The sequence below is a fragment of the Hemicordylus capensis genome, chromosome 2, assembly GCF_027244095.1.
Source record: "Hemicordylus capensis ecotype Gifberg chromosome 2, rHemCap1.1.pri, whole genome shotgun sequence".
Taxonomy (NCBI): Eukaryota; Metazoa; Chordata; class Lepidosauria; order Squamata; family Cordylidae; genus Hemicordylus; species Hemicordylus capensis.
The window spans coordinates 148,597,666-148,611,100 of NC_069658.1; the positions used below are offsets into that span (position 1 = coordinate 148,597,666).

Consider the following 13,435-nt stretch of genomic DNA (forward strand, 5'->3'; position numbering starts at 1 on the left):
GCTCAGTATTGTCTACACAGACTGGCAGCGGCTTCTCCAAGGTTGCAGGCAGAAATCTCTCTCAGCCAATCTTTGAGGTATACTTGGGAGGGAACTTGGAACCTTCTGCTTGCAAGCATGCAGATGCTCTTCCCAGAGCAGCTCCATCCCCTAAGGGGAATATCTTTCAGTGCTCACACATGTAGTCTCTCATTCATCTGCAACCAGGGCAGACCCTGCTTAGCAACGGGGGCAAGTTATACTTGCTACCACAAGACCAGCTCTCCTCCCATGTTGCTCTCCTTGCTGACCCACTAGGTGTCCTTGAAACCCCCCAAGGGCCTTGAATATCACTAACAGTTTGAGGAAGTTGATGTGATGATGAGCTTCCTCTTGGGACCAGGGCCAATTTAGATGTAGATTCCTGTAGTGGGCACCCAACCCTGCTTTGTCTGTTGTTAGTGTTGTCAGATAAGCTTCAGGACTAGGTCTGTTGAAAGAAGTTGATTGGTTGAGGTTCCTGGCAATGTTCCACCTCTGTAGTGCTGTGTGGACCGAAGAAGGCAAATTGATTGGTGACCTCTGGTGGGCTTGAAAGAATCCAGGAACTACTTCTGAATGGGATGCATGTGAAGTCGAGCAGTGGCAATAGTTGAAGCCATCAGACCCAACTTTTGTTGTATGAGGTCCATCCTTTGCAGGGTGGAATGCTGAGCGCCGTAAGGTCTGAGCAAGATTGGAGATTTCCTGAGTCCGTTCTTCTGATAAGTATACTGCAGCAGCAGAGGAGTCGAAAACAATGCTTAGGAACATAATTCTGTGTGTTGGTTGGTATAAGTGAGATTTCTTGTGGTTTACGTTTAGCCCGAGATAGCCTAAGAGAGACTGGTTACCTGTAGGCTCTTGAGTAGGACTTCTGGGTGACTTGCTGTCAGGAGCCAGTCATCCAGGAAAGGAAAGATCTGAATCCCCCTTTCCTACAGGTAATCCAGGCCATGCATTTTGCATAAACCCTTGGGGCAGAGGAAAGAACGAAGGGCATCGTCTTGAACTGAAACGTGTGTGTTTCTATCTGAAAGCATAGGTAATTTCTGTGCTCTGAACTGTTGGTGATATGGTAGTAGGCATCTTCCAAATCTATGGAGACAAACCACATGCCCCTTGACAGCAGAGGAATGATGTCTGACACGGTCAGCATTTAGAAACGCTTGTAGGTCACGAAACAATTCAGGAACCTTAAGTCTAGAATGGGGCAAAGGCCCCCCTCCTTCGGCACAGCACAGTATGGAGAGAACAGGCCATTCATTTGGAGTGCAGAGATGGGTTCAATAGCTCCTTTTAGTAGTAAGGCTTCAACTTCTTTGAGCAGAGTAGTATCAGGGTGAGCAACACATAGCCCAGAGTCTGGGGGGTGTTCCTTGAACTTTATGATGTAGCTGAGATGTATAATCGTAAAGACCCAAGCATCTGTAGTGACATCTTCCCAGGCTTTTAGATAAGGTCTCAGGTGCATCCCAATACAAGGGTAATCAGGTCTTCTTATGGTAAGATGAGGTTTTGCTATCGTTGGTGAAAGGCCTTCGTTTGTACCATGAGTAACACTGCAAACAAAAGGACTGGTCATAGCTAGACTGGGAGGAGGACCTTGAATAAGATGCTTTCTGTGCTTGAAATGGTTTGTTAAACTTCACTTGTTTGAGGAGGAAAGGATCATGGATTCTGCAGTGTTACACAACTTCTGAATCTGTTCCATCGTTTCATCTTGTTTAATTGCCAAACAGAGCTGATCCGTCAAAGGGCAGGTCCTCTATAAGCAATCTGGCCTTGGGTGTTAGGCCTGAAGAGCATAGCCAAGCGTGGCGGCATAGCATGATACATCCAGCCAGGGCCCTGACTGCACAGTCAATAGAAAGTCTGCAAGTATGCAAGAGGTATTTGTTGAATACCTCCTTGAATGCCTCCTTCAGAGTCTTAACTGCCTCCTTTTCTTGCAACAGTTTCTCCCAGAGCAGATGATTTTACCTGATCATGCAAGTAATCTTTAGTTGTAAAGTGGAAGTCGAATACATACACCCCAATAGCATCCAACATGCGGCCTTCCCTGTCCATGGGCACAGAGAGCAGCCACCTCGACCATGAAAGAATCAGACATCGGGTGTTTCTGTAGGAACATAGAGTCATCTGTTTGCACCATGTAAAATTTTTCCAGTTTTCTAGAAGTTGGGGCAACCGAGGAAAGCTTCTCCTGACAACTGTTTGTAATGTCCAAGAGGGCAGGGTTCATTGGCAAGGCCACCAAATCCTGTGTATCGCCCTCCACTGGATCAATAATCTCATTGGAAGACTGCTTAGTTTCTTCTTTCAGTTGAAGGCCCAGAGATGACACCATCTTTGCAAGCTGGTTTGAAAATGACTTGAGTTCCTCAGAACGCGATGGCGGCTTTGGATCTTCCACCCAATCTGGGGGTGCTGACCTAGAGGCTAGGTTGCGTGAAAAACGAGTCATCGGAGTACTCCTCGTAACTTGAATCAGAGTTTTAAAGACTTTTAAATTCTCTGCCGTAGATTCTGGAATCACCTAATCAATAGGGGCCGTTGGCAGGTCCACACATGGTAGGGCCTCATGCGGCAACATAGGAACTGTCCCTGAGGGTTACTGTGGGCGGGCAGGGACACTTGTTGGTTGAGACTCTGTGACATTCCTGGACCTGAGGGCATTGATTGCGAGAATGCTGGTCCTCATAATGATGGTGCAGGTCCCTATGAGGTGAGGATGACCCCCTGTAAGAACAGAAAGATCTTCACTGGTATCCATGGGATGGAGATCTGGAGAATGACCTAATGCCGCATTGCTGCTCACAAAACCACTGACTGGAAGCAAAATTATGCCCCCCCCCCCAACTGTATCTGTCGCATTCGTGGTCATCCTAAGCATGAGACATTTCCCTGCCATAACCCAAATAATCACTGTCGTCCTCATAATAATAGTCTCTGCTATGGCCAGGGGAAGAATAACGGGTCTGTTGTGCCTGGTTCGCCCTCTAGGACAGGAATAGCCATTTGAACCCGACCAGTCCAAATGGCAGGGTCCAGCGTCTGACCCTCCCCCATTTCCTCCTGTGGAATACTGCTGAGGCATGTGTGCAGAGCAGCGATGATCCACGGAGCAGGATGGAGGCTCCATCGGCTGGCCCAGGCTGCTCCCTTGATCCCATGTCTGTCAGGATGGAGCATTTGAAGCTTCGCTAGAAAGTTTTCCTTCACGACTTTTGGTACTGAGGGAGCGCTGTGCTGCTCATTTGCTGCCAGCCTTGATGCCTACATGGCAGCATCAGACTTCCTTGGCCCTGACCCAGAGTCCTGCGCACACACGCCAGCCTGAACTCCAAGCTCCTTCATCGCCTTCTTTTTCTTCTTTGGCTTTGCAATGTCGGAGGATGGCAGGGTGCACGGCTTTGCCTTCTTAGTCACCTCCATCGGTGCCTGGAGCCCACTCATGGGCTAGGATGTCTCCAAACTGGTGGGGAACAGCGAAGGCAATGGCACCTGCCCCCGAGGTGGGGCTGGGGCTGCACAAAGCGTAAGGTTACCAGCTGAGGGCATGGCAATGCAGATCAGGGGAGGTGTTGGAACCCCCAAGCCGCTTTGTGAGGCAGCACCCACCACATTGGTAGCAATGGGGGGATGAGTGCTCAGTGAATGATCCCGCAGCCTGATCCATGGTCAGGGAAGCAGAAAGAGCTCTCTCCCACAGTGAAAGACAGTGTCTGGAGGCCCTGCTGCGGTGTGCCTATTGCACAAATTTTTGATAGTGAAGACAGGTCCCCGCCAAATGAGATTCCCCAAGGCAGTAGAGGCAAAGGCTCTATGCCAATCCAGTGAGGGGAATTTCGCCTGGCAGCCTGTACAATCTTTAAATTTCCTCAGGCAGGCCATACACAACAGGCAGGTGTGAAGGGGTACAATTCCCCTGAGGAAAGTGAAGAAGGGTGGGGAAATGAGGGGAAAACATGAGTAACTCAAAATGAACAGGGAGAAGAATACTATAACCAAACAAAAAGAAAAGTCAGACAGAAAAAAAGAGTAATAAGATGATACAGATAAAAGATACACACACACACACACACACACACACACACACACACACACACACACACACACTTTTACAGAAGCACATAAGGTTCTCAGAGAGACAATTTTTTCCCACCGGATGAAAAAAGAACTCAGGAGGAAGATGTGGCGCATATGACCTAGTATACTGGGGGAAGAGCCTCAGCACAAAGCTGGAGAGAGAAAAAGCTTGGAAGGTTCCGGTCTCCACTTCATGCCAGCCTGAAGACCATATGTGTGATGGACAGAGCCCACTCAGAAGAACTAGGTAATAAACGAAGACCTGGCAGGCTTCGCTTTTGTGAATATGGAGGAATAGTAAGCTATTCTGAAAAGGAGGCAAGGCATGAAGCTGATTAGTGACACACTTCAACCAGCATGCATCAAATACAGATAAGGATTTCTATTCAGATTAATTGTAAAATATGAAAGGAACATTCTTTCAGCACGGAATACTGTTTTCTATGCTGCTCAAATTTTGAAGAGAGAAAGTTAAGTAGTACTGGGCTGGGTATATTATCACTTGGATAATAAGCAAGGAGGGAAGGACTAAGTAGGGAATAAAAGAACAGTCTCAAGATTTTACATTTTGTTAACTGCTAACTGAGCAAAGAGGCACCTTTTAAAAGTGATGATTCTCCTTTAAATTTCCTCAGGCAGGCCATACACAACAGGCAGGTGTGAAGGGGTACATTCCCCTGAGGAAAATGAAGAAGAGTGGGGAAATGAGGAGAAAACATGAGTAACTCAAAGGGGAAGAAAAACAGGTTGCTCACCTGTATCTGATGATCCTTGAGTGACCCTAGGTATTCACACCACTGGGATACACGTCTGTGCAGGAGGCCAATCAGGAAGATTCTAAAAGCTTTGTGCAGTGCTCCAGACTCCACCCTCGCGCATGCGTCTGTTGACATAGGTGATCAGACTGCCATTCTTCTTGGTTTCTGGACAGCCACCGGACGTCAACAACCACCGTAAGTGGAACTGGAGAGATAAGTGAGAGAATAGGTAAGTAAAAACATAGACACTGCCCAAAGCATGATCGGAGGCAGGGTGGGATGTGTGAATACCTCAAGGATCACTCAAGGATAATCAGTTACAGGTAAACAACCTGTTTATCCTTGGCGTGATCCCAGTCTATTCACACCACCGGGCGATTAGCAAGCTCCTACAAGAGGAGGGTTTCTTGGACTTACCTTGTGCAGTTACGATATAACTTGCTTCAAGATACCCCTCCCAAATTGCGTATCGAGGACCGGAGGTGCAGCGCATAATGTTTGATGAAGGGGGGTTGCAATCAAGGGAAGGGGAGTTAACATGTAATACAGGGTTTCATTCTATGGAACAAAAAAAGGCATCTGTTCGTGAGTGTCTGAGAGATGCAAGGTACTACTCAGCGAGCCCACTTCCACATTGTCGACCCCTTTGATGTGGATCGCCACAGGGTGAATTTTGTGTTGAATACACCAGTCCCAGATCTTCAGTGCCAAACTACACAGGAGGCGCTAAATAGAGCCTTGATTGTTCCCTTGATTGTTCACTTAAGTGATAGCAGTGGTATTGTCCATCACGTTGCACTACTTTGCCCTGTAATATAGACTGAAGGCCTTCAAGGGACACAAGTAGCTCCAGCATATTTATGTGAAAGTATTTCTGGGTGATCATCCACGACCCATTTACCCTGTAAGCTAGGCAATGAGCTCCCCAGCCTTCCCTGGAGGCATCCTCAGTCACAATCACTTGAAAGAAGCAAGACTGGAAGGGGATGCCTATGCTTAAGTTTTCCTGAAGGGACCACTACCAGAGGGAATTTTGGACCATTTACGGTAGCCACAATAGTTGTCTCGGAGACCCATAAAAGAGATAGAAGGTCCTCAAAAAACAAGTGTTGTAGAGGCTGCATGTGTAGTTTCTCATGGACTACTGCAGCGGTACAGGGGGCCACTAGGCCCAGCAAAATTTGTATCTGATGTGCGGTCCTGGTACAGGTCAAGAGAGCCAGGCTCACATGGTGCAGCAACTTCAGTATCCTGTCTTCTGGAAGGAAGACTTTTTGTTGGCTGGCTTCCAACCATGCCCTTATAAACAGAATGGTCCGTGTGGGGATCATTGTGGACTTCTTGTAATTCACACTGATGCCCAAACTGTCAAGAGTGAGTGAGCAGAAGAGTATTGAGATCTTGCTCCAGTCTGTCCCTCGACTGGGCTGTCAAAAGCCAGTTGTCCAAGTACAGGTTTAGCTCTAGACCAAGGCAACGGAGTTGAGCGATCACCACAGCCATCACCTTGGTAAACATACTCAGGGCAGTTGAGAGCCCAAAGGACAGGACTTTGTATTGGTAGGCTAGTGGGCTGACCGTGAAACACAGGTACTTTCTGTCTCTTGGACGGATCAGTACATGTAAGTAAGTGTCCTTCAAATCGATGGCAACGAACCATCTGTCTCCCACCAGAAGTTGAATCATGACCGCAATGGAGATCATGCAAAACTTGGTGGTCTGTACAGATTTGTTAAGTGTACAGAGGTCCAGGATCAGACAAATGCCTCTGTCCTTCTGCACTTGAAAATATCTGGAATAAAACCTGCTCCCTTGGAAGGCAGAGGGAACAGGCTCTATCGCATCTCTTTCCAAAAGGGATATGATTTCTGCCTGTAGAGTGGGGGTAGGTGTTGTGGATCTTATGCCCGTGAACCAAGGGAGAGTATGAAATCATATGGCGTAGCCCAATTGGACTATAGAAAGCACCCACTTGTCCATAGTTAAGCGTTTCCAGTTGTCCAGATGTTGGGAAATCATGGGAACTTGGGCAGGAACGTTCAAAGGTTCTGCTTTGAATTCACACCCTGTTTAGGGCATTGAACAGAGGGTTTTCCCCTATGCTGGTACCCTTAGGCCTCAGGGGTTTCTTAAAGTCTCTCTTATCGGTGGGCTTGTATTGAGATCTGTACTTCCCGTAGGGTACATTAGGTACAAAGGCAGCCTTTGGCCTAGATTTATAGCTAGACTGAGTGGTAAGGATTGCAAACGATTTTGCGGTCATTTTTGATTTCTTCAATTTTTCTAGTGTATCATCCATTTCACAGCTGAAAAGCCCTTCACCCTCAGAGGGGAGGTTCTCTATTTTCTCCCTAGTTTCATACTGCAACATAGAGGAGCGAAGCCAAGCATGAAGTCACAAGGCTATCAAACCTGTCATGTTCTTAGATTCACAGTCCATCAGATGGCGAGCAGTGTGGATTTGTTGCCTGGTAATATCAGGTGATCTGATTTGCAGCTCTTTAATTTTTGCCTGCACCATCTTCTGGCTTAGTATCAGCAAGCTCCTCCCACAGAGTGTTGGTAGCGTGACATACACTTCAATACGCATTGCCAGTGTACTAGTCGAGTACAAGCACCTACCAAGGGAGTCAAACTTACAACCCTCCTTATCAATCGGGGCTGCATATTGCTTATCCAAGCGGGAAGATGACGAAAAGTTAACCACCAAGGAATTAGATTATAGGTGTTTGAAAAGATATCCACACCCCTCTTCTTGGACCTTATACTTATTTTCCAGGTGCCTGGAAGTGGGGGCCTCAATAGAAGGCTTCTTCCATGCTTGCTTTGAAGCTTGTAGCAGCAGTGGAAGCATTGGTAATGCAGTAGGTTGGGACGTCTTTGCAGTTTGCAAAAACTTGTAAACAGGATCTTCAGTGTTCTCAGTAACTTGTTTAAGGCTAAGGCCCAAGGCTCTGGCCATATCAGTAATCATGATAGTTCTTATGTTCCTCTTTTGGTGAATCAGAGGCCTTCTTAAGGACCTCATCATCTGGGGACAGTTCTGATAGAGTTTCAGTGGCTTGAGTCTTTGTTTGAATCAGGTGCTAGATCATCCAGTACAGGAGAATGGCTGTCAGATGATGGGGTGTCCTGTGGTGAATGATCTGAGGGTACCAGAGTTGGACTTTGAGATTCAAGCGGTGAGGCCGGTTGCAATGGTGGGAGAATTGGTTGCACTGGACTAGACTGAGTGGTTGGTGCAAGAGGCGACCAAGGATAAGTTTGAGTCAACATGGTGGTTTGAGTCGTATGGAAGGAAATCGAACTCAAGGTGACAGTATGTGTAACTTCCCTGGGACGATGATAATCATGTGGGCATAAAAAGATGCCTTAATCCCTGACCAGGTCAGTGTAGCACACTATGCGTAAGGGTTGCACATAGCAATCTGTATGAGTAAACCCTTTGAAAGATGGACGAGTTGTTGATTGGAAAGTCTCATAGAGTTTGTTTTGATAAGCGCATTCACCGCTTCCTTGATGCCACTGAGAGGAAGCAGGGCGCATAGGACTGTAGGAGTGTGCAGTCCATGTAGGGATGAGCCCGGACCGGTCCGGAGGCCATTCTGAAGGCCTCCTGACCGGTCCGGACATGAGGGCGGTCTGGCACTGGTGTGGGGGGCTCTTTAAGGACGGGGAAGGGTGTACTTACCTCCCCCACCGCGTTTCCCCTGCTGGCGCATTTGTTTTGAAAAGCTTTTGGGGCAGCAGGATACCTCCCTGCCGCCTCTTCCCCCAGTCATCAGCAAAAGGCTTCAAAAAGCCGTTTGCGCGTGCGCACATTGCACACGCGCGTTGCAGAGACATGATGTGTGCGCAAGTCGTGCAAAAGGCTTTTTGAAGCCTTTTGCCGATGACTGGGGGAAGGGGCGGCAGGGAGGTATCCTGCCGCCCCAAAAGCTTTTCAAAACAAGCGCTCCAGCAGAGGAAACGCGGTGGGGGAAGTAAGTACACCCTCCCCCGCCCTTAAAGAGCCCCCCACACCAGTGCTCGACCGCAGCTCCGTGGTTCCGTGCACATCCCTAACTCCATGGTTTCTCAGTTTTCCATTTAATCAGATTCTGTCTCTCATCCTCCATTAAACGTACATGAGTGTCGGGGAAAAGGACTGAGTCCTTGGCACTTCAATCACATCATCACTATCACTAAGGTCAATAATACTTGGAGGAGAAGGTGAAAAGGGGTATGCATGGGGAACTTCCGTCATTACCAACATTGAATGAGTAGTTGTTAGAGACCAGTGTTACCACCGCCTCATTCCATGCCTCCTTCATAGGCACAATTTTCAAGTTCGGTATTGTAAATTTTTGTAACAAGGAAGATGATGTCGATTCATTTCCAGACACTGACTTGTTCATTATCAGTACTTCTTTCGGTTTAGATGGAGTTGACGGGTTTTTCTTCAGAGACTTCACCAACATCAACTGCTTCGATGTCATCAAATTCTCTGGCACCAAGCGTTTCAACACTGTGTCTGATGTCGATTGTTTTGACGTCGAGGGTTTTTCCAATGTTAGGTGCTTTGAAGCAGCAATTTTGCTTTTTTATGTGAAGTGGCTGTCATAGTTGTGGAGGAGGATGCTCCACATTTCAATTCTGTCTTAGCCTTTCCCGATTTTACCTCTTTCGAGTTTGGGGAAGAGGGCTCAGTTGCTCCTTCCTTCGAGACTTGAATCAGTTTCGATGGGCAAGCAAGTTTCGGGCTCAGAGTCGATGTCAGCTTATCCTTATTTAAGGACTTTGTAGAAGGGCACCCTTAGACGCCGAAGAATCGACTGATTTCGACACCAGGGCAACCGTCAACATAGTTAATGGAGGTTTTAACGCCAAATTGTAAAGAGCGTCCTTTAACCGCAAAAGCCTGATTTTCCAAGCCTGTTTGGAAAACTGACAGATTTTATATTGTTCGGTATTATGTTCTTCTCCCAAACACAGAAGACACAGCAAGTGTCGATCAGACGAGGGAAAAGCGGTGTTACATTTCCAACACCTCTTAAAGGTATTTTTCTTCTTGTCTGTCATGTGAACAGCCTCTTCTTGGAGTTAGCAATATATAAAGAACTTTTTCCTCACTTATCCGAGTGGTTGAGGCAACAAACCCCAACCAAGCAGAAGAAACTTCCGAGGCGTCTGTACTAGTTGGCGGTTGGAAAGGAACTGAGGAGAGCGGCACTCCAACCACCTATGTCAACCAACATATGCATGCCATGGGCGGAGTCTGGAGCACCACACGAACCTTTTCTAATCTTTCTGATTGGTCTCCTGCTGGCGTGTATCCCAGTGGTGTGAAGACACTGGGATCACATCAAGGATCTGGCCTTATCCATCCCCAGCACAGCATCCCTCCAGTGGCTGTTTCTGGTGGTTATATTATGTTTCTTTTTTAGATTGTGAACCCTGTGGAAACAGGGAGACATTTTATTTATTTATATTGATGTAAACTGCTTTGTTGGAAAGTGGTATATAAATATTCATCAAATCAAATTTGTATTAATACTCAATATTTTCTTCATGGTTAAAGACAGAATATGAAATTACTGATTATCCCATAATGTATGTTCTTCTTAAGGTCAATGATGTGTGCGACATTTGGCTTAACCCTTTCAAAAACTATGCGACACAATCATTGTATCAGGAGAATGTATTACAGATAATAAACCAGATCTAATTAAAAACTATGGACAATTCTACAAAATAAAATAAGACTTGCTTCAATGGAACCATCTAAAGCTTTCTTGAACTCTCAGATCTAATCTATTCTTATTTCAATCAATCCTAGTACTCATTCCCAAAAGCATGATGTGGCAACAGATTTTATAGAACTTTTATTTGGAAGTGGGAAAAGGTGAGGATAAACAGAGATAAAATGATTAGACCATCTAAAAAGGAGGCATGGGAGTATGCACTTAGAATAATACTGTGATGCCTTCCAACGCATTCATATACCTAAACTATTACAACAAAAAACAAGCCTGTGGATTTACTTGGAGTGCAATGATATGAACAGCTTCACCACAGAATAACTAATATATCAATCTAAAAAAGAGAGACCTACAGCTAACCAAGATAATATCTTTTTCTTGCCAACTTTATCAGTTTGAGACATACTGAGAGGTGTCTTAGCACCATCACTGACTACCTTTCTAGGACAAAAATACTTCTAACCTAGGATTCTTTTCCAACGTGTAAGGGATAACTTAACCATAGATTTGCCAATGTAATCAAAGATGGGAAACTAATCCCTAAAACAAAACTACAGGTTGCTTACCTGTAACTTTGTTTCTTCTAGTGGTCATCTGTCCTTTTACACCAATGGGCTATGCAGCTGCGAAGAGACCTCATCAGAACCTAACATGCTCAATTCTCCTGATATAGGCAGGAACTCTGCCCCCAGCCGCTATATGAGGCTGCGCCACTCCACATTCCCTCAGTCACAGAGTCTGCCTTCAAAAGACCCAGTGGGGAGGATGGGAGGGCGTGTAAAAGGACAGATGACCACTAAAAGAACCCAAGTTACAGGTAGGCAACCTATAGTTCTTTGACGTGGTCTATGACGTTTACACCAATGGATGCATAACAAGCTAGCACCCAAGGAGGAGGGAACAATAGGAAACAAGGTTGCACTCTGCAAGAAGAATGTCAAAGAAACGAGGTACATCAATTGAAAATAGACTACAGGACAGTCCTGCCAAACGAAGCATCATTCCATGCCCTGGCATCAATGGCATAATGATGCATAAAGGAATGGGGCAAAGCCCAAGCAGCTGCTTGACAGATAGTGTCCAAAGGGACTGCACGATCAAAGGCAACAGAGGCTGCCATGGACCGAACTGAGTGCCCCTTAATGGTCGCAGGCAATTGTTTATGTGCCAAATTGTAACAAAGTTCAATAGTAGAGACAATCCACCTAGACAGGGACTGAGCAGAAACTTGCAAGCCTTTGTGAGGCCCATCATACAGAACAAACAGAGAAGGAGTTTTCCTCCACTCTGCCAACCTCTGAACATAGGACAACACCCTTCAAACATCCAAGCCATGCAACCTGCGTTCTGCATCAGATGAAGGTTTTTGAAAAAACACAGGCAAGGTGAGTGGTAGGGAGCAACGAAAGGTAGAAACTACCTTTGGAAGGAATTGAACATCCGGACGGAGCACAACCTTATCTTTATTAAACTGCAGGTATGGTAGATCAACCTTCAGGGCCCGCAGTTTACTCACCCTTCTAGCGGAGGTGATCACCACTAAGAAGGCAAACTTCTACATCAGGAGACGTAGTTCAAGGACCCATCTGCGGTGGCAGATGGTATCAAGGCAGGTTGCAGCACCGAAGACTGAGCTGGAACTTCTGAAGGCGATCCGCGCCCCCTAGCACAATTGAGGAGAGCGAGGTCTCCCTTCCGAATGCAAAGAGGACTTATGCCAATCACGAATATTCCTGGCTTCTCCATGAGCAGAACCCTCTCGGTACTGAGATCCATACCAGGGCTTCCCATAGTCAGAACAGTCCAAACGATAATCGTAGGAATATTGTCTATAAACAACGGTGTCCCAGCGCCAATCTCCGTAGGAGGGTTCATCCTCTACATACGTGGAACCTCATGTAGAGACACAGTATCGATCAGCGTACGAAGGTCCACGTCGATCCCAATCTATCCCGTATCTGTACTGGAAGAAGTGCTCCCCCGAACCAACACACTGTCTGATCCCCAAGGGGGCTGATCCACATGGCACATAGGAGACTAATGACGTCGACGCAGCCACGTTGCATTTGCAGTGGGTTTCTCTGGCAAATAGGGTTCATAGTCCAATGTAGCACAGTCCCATTCGTCAGTCCCACAGTCATTGTGGGAGTTCCTGTCCCACAAAGGTACGGTCAGGTATCTGACTGGGAAACATCGAGGCCACTAGAGAACTTGTAAGAAGGCAAGGGTCAGTAGAACTCGGTATCCAAGGAGCTGGTACCATGGCCGGCCGACCTTCTGACGCCTGGTCCACAACTGGTTTGCCATGCCCCGAAGACACCAATTTTGGCTTCTTAATCAGCGGAGCCTCCAAAGAAGAGACTGGGGGGGATAGGCGGAAGGTGTTGCCCTGTTGGCAGATGCAGAACTAGCATCGGTTTCTTCTTTTTCTTCTTTAGCGGTACCGGAGGAACCAAAGGGAGGTCCGGCACCAGAGGTAAAGTTTGCTTAGGCACGTCTTCCAGCGGCACAGAAGAGGCCAAAACCACAGATAAGTCCAAGGCAGGCATCGACGATACCAGTACCAAGGCCAGGAGTTCTGGTGCCGAAGGAGCGGAGCCCGAGTGCTCCAACTGCGTCAAAGAAGCCATTTTAAACTATTGCTTCAACAACAAGGCCTCTGAAGAAAGGAGGACCAAGTCCCACAGGGCAGCACGGAAGCAAGAAACCCTATTCTTTCAAGCCTGCTTCGTAAACCTCTGGCAATGAATACAGGTCTCAACAATGTGGGATTCCCACAGGCAAAGAAGACACTCTGAGTATCGAGGGAAGGGATCTTAGATCCAT

General features: G+C 46.8%; 1 protein-coding gene across 2 annotated transcripts in view; it reads right to left on the reverse strand.

Moving 5' to 3' along the window:
• Window positions 1-13,435, reverse strand: part of TEX15 (testis expressed 15, meiosis and synapsis associated) — an 84,150-nt gene that overhangs the window by 9,865 nt on the left and 60,850 nt on the right. The gene's annotated exons all lie outside the window — the stretch shown is intronic.